Source organism: Babylonia areolata, chromosome 11 (assembly GCF_041734735.1).
Source record: "Babylonia areolata isolate BAREFJ2019XMU chromosome 11, ASM4173473v1, whole genome shotgun sequence".
Taxonomy (NCBI): Eukaryota; Metazoa; Mollusca; class Gastropoda; order Neogastropoda; family Buccinidae; genus Babylonia; species Babylonia areolata.
This window is the reverse complement of record NC_134886.1, coordinates 6,578,493-6,586,934: the sequence shown is the minus strand read 5'-3', so window position 1 is coordinate 6,586,934 and position 8,442 is coordinate 6,578,493. Positions and strand designations below refer to the sequence as shown.

Here is an 8,442-nt window from a genome sequence, read left to right as displayed (position 1 = left end):
ACATTTTCTCTGCAAATACTTTGTCAGGTGACACCAAATTAGGCATAAAAATAGGAAAAATTCAGTTCTTTCCAGTCATCTTGTTTAAAACAATATTGCACCTCTGGGATGGGCACAAAAAAACAACAAATAATGAAGCCTAATTATATGCAAACTGCATTTACTGTTATATTTATATTTTTTGTATTCTCTAAACTTGGCACTTTGATCTGATATTCTGACCCAACAACAAGAGGAGTCATTATTATCATTTTCTGTTCAAACAGGAACTTCTTTTGCTAAGCATGGAAGTTTTATTTATTTTGCAAACGTTTTGGTGCAGATAGTAAAAAAGGGAAATTACTCTGTAATTAATGCTAGGGGAGTTAATTTGCTTTAAACTGATCTTTCTCATCTTAAACATTACATTTTGAAATTATACTCAATTCATAAAAAGCTTGGATTTAAAAAAAAAAGTGTATCACAAGCGAGCCTTGAAGGCCTTGCCTCTCTTGTTGTTGTTGTTGTTGTTGTTGTTTTCGTTGACTGGCTAGTAAATTTTCCTTTTCTGTTTCCTAGTTGAGTTTTGGTCTGGGGAGCTTTTTTCAGAGGTTGGAAGTTCTAGATCTTCTCGTTGTGCTAGACTGGTCCCGGTCAACTGGTTTGGGGTGTTCCTATAGTTCAGCAGTACTATGAACTGGTCTCCTTCCTTGTTTTTCTTTAGTAGAGTCTTTGCTGTTTTCACAGATGATGCAACCTTGCCGTTGATCTTACTGTTGTATAGGCTGTATGTTTGGTGCTCAAATTCAAAGTCAACAGCAAACTTTTTATAGTTTTCACAGCTAAATTGTGGTCCATTATCACTGATAACGACACACTGGTGTCAACAAGAGTGTTCTTCTGGAAGTTGCATTCCGTTGTACACAGTGATTCCTTCAGGGCCTAGTTTGTGAAGAAAGCGAGCTCTTGTGTACGATACTTCTTCTTCATTCAGTCTTGCAACGATGCCATAAGTTGTCCACGTTTGTTTGAACAATTTCCATTCATCTCCACCTTCCTTCACATTTAAAGGGGGTGGTGGGTCTACTCGACGTGATGGTGCATGAGCCATATTGTTTTACGGTGTCTTTCTTGTAGATTTAAGACAACACGTACGTCAAGATGCGTCAGTGAAGCTCTGTGGGTGAAGGTCGATACGATTCATGTCAGTCAGAACGAAGGCGGTTACTTTCATTTTCTTCAGAGCATAGTATACTGGTAAGTGTATTTGACCTACCGCTGCCACAATGTTTTGTTCTCTCGCGTACTACTAAGTAAGAGAAATAGATCAAAACAACTGATCGAGTCTGAAAGTTTTACTGTCACCAGGGAAGCCGTTATGGGAAGAGGGAGAGAGAGTTGTCTCCCTTCACTAATAGTCGCGACTCGTGCACGAACAGTTGTGCGTTTAGCATGCGATAACGTAACTAGTCTATATCATAACCGGTTGTCTGTGTGTGTGTGTGTGTGTGTGTGTGTGTGTGTGTGTGGTAAAGTTTAACATCGTCATTTTCTCTGGAAATACTTTGTCATTAAACACCAAATTGAGCACAGAAAAAGGAAAAAAAATTCTCATATTTCCGCTCATACTGTTTACATTGATGAACAAATCTCTTTGGGGCAGCTAATTGAAGGGGAGATTAATCATGTTTTGAAGCATGGTCATTGAATATATATATATATATATATATATATATATATATACTCAGTACATAGAAAGGCTTTTGTGTTTTACACTCAGTGTGAAGACCTTTTTGAGTGTACATTCTCCCAAGTAGGGTTTTTTTTTTTGTTTTGTTTTTTTTTCCCCGAGAAATGGCAGCTCGTACACAATATGACGTGATTTAGAAATAGGTCATGAAAGATGTCATACTGTGCACGTCAGAGATTGGTGACATTCTACAAGTTTCTTGACGGGATGGCAGCTGCGTCTTCTCTTTTGCCCCCATAATTCTTTTGTTAGATGAAGTAATCATCGCAAGTGAGCCTTGAAGGCCTTGCCCCTCTTGTCTAAGATGTCATCAACGCTGATAGCAGCCAGTTGCTTGCTGTGGTAATTGCTTGTTGGGGTAATAAAAGGCTAAAAGACGTGGGTACATTTGTATTTGTATTACTTTTTATCACAACAGATTTCTCTGTGTGAAATTCGGGCTGCTCTCCCCAGGGAGAGCACGTCGCTACACTACAGCGCCACCCATTTTTTTGTATTTTTTTCCTGCGTGCAGTTTTATTTGTTTTTCCTATCGAAGTGGCTTTTTCTACAGAATTTTGCCAGGAACAATCCTTTTGTTGCCGTGGGTTCTTTTACGTGCGCTAAGTGCATGCTGCACACGGGACCTCGGTTTATCGTCTCATCCGAATGACTAGCGTCCAGATCACCACCCAAGGTCTAGTGGAGGGGGAGAAAATATCGGCGGCTGAGCCGTGATTCAAACCTGCGCGCTCAGATTCTCTCGTTTCCTAGGCGGACGCGTTACCTCTAGGCCATCACTCCACATGCCCCAGTGTGTACTCCGTGTGAGTTTAACAATATAAAGTAAAAGGTTGTGGGTCAATATAATTCCCAAGTGTGTACGTCGTGCAAGGGTTCTTTAAAAGCATGGATCACATTTTCCCCAGTTTCTCGAGCAAAGATGTATTACTAGAACGTACGGCGAAGGTTAAACAAAAAAAAAAAAAATAGTGTACTTCACTGCAAACTTACATCATGCAACCATTAAACTAATGTTTCATAATGTAATAAAGACGATATGTTACATGTTAGAGTAGAACAGTTACACTAATTAGAATAATGAGAATTTTGTTGTACAAGTAAATCACACACACACACACACACACACACACACACACACACATATATATATATATATATATATATATATATATATATATATATATACACATAAAGACACTATATATATATACACACATCCCTCACAATGTACAACACTCATTCTTTTTTTTACCATTCATTATTGACTTAGATTTTTTTCTTCTTCTTTTTCGCCAGCAGTACGGTTGTTTTTTTGTTTTTGTTTTTTTGTTGTTGTGTTTTTGTTTTTGTTTTTTTGTTTTCTCCAGTTTCAATTTTTTCCTTATTTTAACACCAATTTGTGTGGAATTTAACAGATATTAAGCCAACAAAAGCTTCTTTTTTTCTGTTTCATATCTGTCCATCAGTAATGTACTAAACACATTGAATTGAAGCATCTCTTCACTCATTTTGCAGTCATAGATACAAAGGATTGTATTTTGTTTGACCAGCCAACGGCGACGTGAAGAGTGCGGCTATTAAATATGCTGGGTATATTGTCGTTGTTGTTGTCATTATCGCCGCTGGTTTTCTGCTCCTGCTTGTTGTTGCACGTCGACTAGAAGAGAGAAGAGCTAAGAAACGTGAGTTGTTCTGGTGATGTTGCATCGTAGCACGTTATTCTTTAAAAAAAAAAAAAAAAAAAAAAAAAAATCTCCTTTCTGTGTGAAGAGATTCTGATTGCTTTCCAGAAACGGGGATTGTGCCATTGTGTGCGAGTGTTCTGTGTGTGTGTGTGTGTGTGTGTGTGTGTGTGTGTGCGTGCGTGTGTGTGTGTGTGTGTGTGTGTGTGTGTGTGTGTGTGTGTTTGATTGGTTTAAATTGTTTTCAATGGAATTCTGCATGATCTGAAGTGTGTGTGTGTGTGTGTGTGTGTGTGTGTGTGTGTGTGTGTGTGTGTGTGTGCATGAGGGATATGTGCAGAATAACCCATTAACATTTAATGAAAAAATGAGGAACACAGTTGAGAACAACAAAATGAACAAACAACAGAAAAGCAAACAAATGAAATTCAGAGAAAAAAAAAAACCCGTCTCTCTCTCTCTCTCTCTCTCTCTCTCTCTCTCTCCCGTCTCTGTGTACATACATACGCACACATATATATGTGTCTATATACATATGTGCATATATGTATATATGCATATGTATATTGGTAGATAATATATACCCATAATACATACATAATATATACATAAATGAATGTGTGTGAGTGTGTGTGCGAGCGTGTGTTTGAGCGCGCATGTATGTGTGTGTATATATGTGTGTGCGCCTGAGGTAATTCGGCCGTGTGTGTGTGTGTGTGTGTGTGTGTGTGTTCAAACGTTGATTGATGGCTTCTTTCCAGTTGTTGGAGTCCGACGTAGCGAGAGCCAGTTAAACCTGTTTGGTGGTGGGGGCTTGGGCTTCAGACGTAACCCTAGCCAGGGAAATATTCAGAGAATTGGGAACATGGGGCTCAGTCATAGCACTAGCCAGGGAAACGTTTACAGTACTGGGACCTCGGGGGTCAGACCTAGCACTAGCCAGGGAAGGGGCTTGGGGCTCAGACGTAGCGCTAGCCAGGGAAACTTTCAGAGGAGAGACAGTGCCAGCCTCGGGATTAAACGTAGCGCTAGCCATGGAAACTTTCAGAGGAGAGACAGTAACAGCCTCGGGGTTAAACGTAGCGCTAGCCATGGAAACATTCAGAGGAAGAACAGCATGGGAGGTATACGTAGCCGTAGCCATGGAAAGCTTCAGAAGGGTGGGGGAAAGGAACTCAGACGTACCGAAAGCCTTGAAAACATTAACAAGAAAGTGGGCTGGGGAGACAAACGTCGCGACGGCCTGAAAGGCATACTAAAAAGGAGTCAGGCAGATATGGATACCAGCGGCGAGATCCGGACATCTCAGGCCAGCTCTCGGACAGTCGACCGGTCGACCAGCTCGTCTTCAGGTAAACACTTTTCACCGGTTCCTCAGGGGAAAAAATGTACTTAGAACCAACAGAATATTGTTTCCTAACTCAAAATAAAATGTTTACATTATCATTTTCTAAAGGAGGCGTCACTGCGCTCGGGCAAATCTACATACAATTCACCAAATCTGCTAGGCAGGTGCCTTACAGCAACAGTATAACACAACGCGCTTGTCAGGCCTGAAGTGCATGCATTTGGATTTACGTACCTATCGGAGAGGTTTTCTTCTACAAAAGTTTGCCAGAGGACAACACTTTCGTTGCCATGAGATCTTTTTCAGTACGCCAAGTGCGTGCTGCACACATGACCTCAGTTTATCACCTCATCCTAAAGACTAGATGCTCAGTTTGATTTTCCAGTCAGAAATGGCGAGAGCGATATTCATACCCATACGGGCACTGTGTTGTCAGATAAGCGTCTTAACCATTCTGCCACCTCGTTCTTTCCAAAACGTTTCCAACCTACTTTGATATTCCAGTGGTTTCACACTACGTTCCACGGCAAAACTGATGCAGGAATGTCTTGGTTTGAGTTGGCAGTGAATGAACAGAGTTCACTCACAGATGCAGTCAGTTCCCTGGCCACAGGCGCGTGACCGTGGAGTTGGATTGGAAACTTGAGGCAGTTTGAGGCAAGTGTCACGGTTGAAACTAGGCCTTCTTGTCTCGCTTCCTTCTCCTGAATGAATCCATACCAGATTCTTCTATTTGAACCCAATAAAGAGTCTTGAAGGCATGAAGAATCAGAGACCCTATACCAAACGAATACTTAAGACATGTTCCAGCCTATGAGCAAGCAATGCTCTGGCATCAAAACGATCACAATCATCAAACTTGACAAGTATACAGGGAACGTACTGATGAGATTTGGGCTCAGTTCGACCATTTTCAGGTACTTTTTTTTCCTTCTTTTGTGTGTGTGTGTGTGTGTGTGTGTGTGCTTTTTTGTGTGTGTTTGTTTGTTTGGGTTTTTTTTTGTTTGTTTGTTTGTTTGTTTTTAATCATGGCTGGAACGTTGTGTTTCAATATTGGATGAGTATGAAACAAAATATTATGAAATGCATACACTGCTTTTAATCTTGACAGTAATAATTTAGAATGCTCATTGTCAACATTGACAGATGGAACGGAGAGTGAGGTCTGATCGTCCTGCTACACAAGACTGACCACATTGAAATGGATTTGCGTCGTTAACGTCTACCTGTGACAGGGACTGAAGATTACTGATGATGATCTGGCTTTGTTAAAATGGACACTGATTTTGAACTGTGGTTTATGTTTGGAAAAAAAAATGATTTGCTGAAAATGTGGAGAATTAAAACAGCTATCAGATGCGATTGTTAGGCGGAATGTGTGTGGTTGTTCGTGACTTCACACACAGCTTTCTTTCATGCAAAGGAATGTAAGACCAAACACTGAATTAAGGATTGGGATAAAATACTTGTAAACTAGATTGATGTTGAAGTTTATTATGATGAGAATGAATCGATCATCACAAAACAACTCTCTTTTACACACACACACGCACACACGCTCATACGTTTACACAGTAACTCACAAATTCACTGACAGGGACCTATGTATTATGATGCAGGAATGCAGTATATGTTGAATGTTTGTTTTCTCACTTAGAACTTTACATCAGTGACTGTATATGCTCTAAGGTGTACAGGATACCCCTTTTGCTGCTTGTCTGCAATTGACCATAACTGATCCCAGAAAATGTCTACCACACAGTCGATTTAGACGCCTGCACAACAGTCCAACGCATAACACTCTTGATGAAATTGTGAAAATTCCACACGATGCAAGACGACGATGATATTTTCGATATGTATGCACAGATGTAACTTTTCACACAACAATGTACAGTGACATTGACAACAGGTTTCACTGTGCACAGTCCTTAGCGTCGATCTGTCGTTTGAAGTTATGGTTTGACTGAACAATACCATATCTCAGCATTCTGTGCACAGTTTCATGTCGACCAGCATCCTGCCAATACATGACAATTTCAAAGATTGTAAAACAGCGATATTTCCAATACATGAATCAAAAAGGACATTCCAACTACACGGGTGAAATCTCCGAATGGATGGAAGATACGTGAAAATTGAAAGATTTGCAATCAGAACATATGCAGTCATAAGCACTTATTTTAAACGTGTTCTCTCTCATGCATCTCATAATGTCACCGTGTTAATCTAGGAAACGTGATACGATTAACGTGGCGTCAGAACTTACAATGCTGTAGCACAACCTGCCAGGTCGATATTGCCTCGATCAGAGCTGGAACAGATGAAATGAATGCACCGATTACGTCACTATGATCCTGATGGTCCAGATCACAGCGTCCGGAATGACACCGATATTGGCGGGCTCCAAATGTGTGGTCTGGGCCTGACGGCAAGACAAAAACAGACGACATTTTGGACGTTATCATATGTATGTGTATATATATATATATATATATATATATATATATATATTACAAATGCAGAGTCAATAAAAATCAGAGTAACAATATAAGTATTTATTAAAGAAGTACTGTGCAATTGTTGAAAAAAAATATACATCTAGAATGGAAATGCGGTGTTATGAATTTGAACGGAAGTGGTTCCCATACATGAGATTAACAAAAAAAAGAGTTATAATTATTTTTATCATTATAATCATTGACTTCATTCTATCAAAGGAATAGTGTTGGATGGCTCTTGTAATAACTTATGATTCTAAATAAGGATGAGGGGTGGTGCAGTGGAGAAGGGAGCTGGGGGATGGGTTTTTTTTTGTTTTTTTTTTTTGCTGCCCCATAATCTGCGCCGTTTCAGTGGCATTACTCCCACGCCGCTCATTTAGATTCCCCCATACACGGCCACACCCGGGTTCGTCCGTCGCAGTTCCAGCGTCGGCAGTCCACAGGGAACCATCGATGTTAGGTCGCCTGGAGGCCACACACCAGAGGAGACCCTGCACTGCTGCTGAGTCACTTCGGTGGTGTTCAGTGGTGCCTGTTCTGTTTTAACGTACTTAGGACACCACCTACTAGGGAGCTGAGGGATGTTTAGTCCACTATTTGCTCTTTTGCCTCTTCCAACAAAAACATACCGTGTCATATCCTGTGAATGAGTGAAAAGCCGGGAGGGTTTTTTTGCAGTTCTAGGGCCGAGCTAGGCAGCAATAATGGTGAGCAGCAACATATTTAAAGCTCCTGCCTGTTTCTATGGCTACCCACAGTTCTTTGATGTGTGATGTGATGAACAACGTCTTCAAACTTTGTTTTCGAATATTACTAAAGTTTCTTTATCTGTGCTTTTTGTCTGTTCATGGGAACAGAAAAAGTGAAACACAGACAAAACTGAAAATATGACAGTATGGTATACCAGGGTCGTCAGATTTATATATATATATATATATATATATAAATCGATGGGTTGCCTATTCTTAATCGATCAATGCGTCTCTAACAGATGACTCTGAAGATGTCTATGTCGCTCAAAAAATCACCACATGCAGATGCTCGATCTTTCACTCAAAAGTGCAGTGAGATATTGTTTATTATTAGTTCTTATGTCATAGTTTTTTTCTTCTTCTTTTTCTCTTTTTTCTTTTTTAACCATCTGGCACGTCGATCGGCTTTCCCCCTATTTTTTTT

General features: G+C 40.2%; 1 long non-coding RNA gene across 1 annotated transcript; it reads left to right on the top strand.

Annotated features, from left to right (window-relative positions):
- Positions 1–4,531: 4,531 nt before the first annotated feature.
- LOC143287278 (uncharacterized) lies at positions 4,532–6,282 on the top strand. The gene is made up of 2 exons (XR_013055930.1): positions 4,532–4,766; positions 5,909–6,282. It is a non-coding gene; the product is annotated as an uncharacterized LOC143287278 (long non-coding RNA).
- Positions 6,283–8,442: the final 2,160 nt, after the last annotated feature.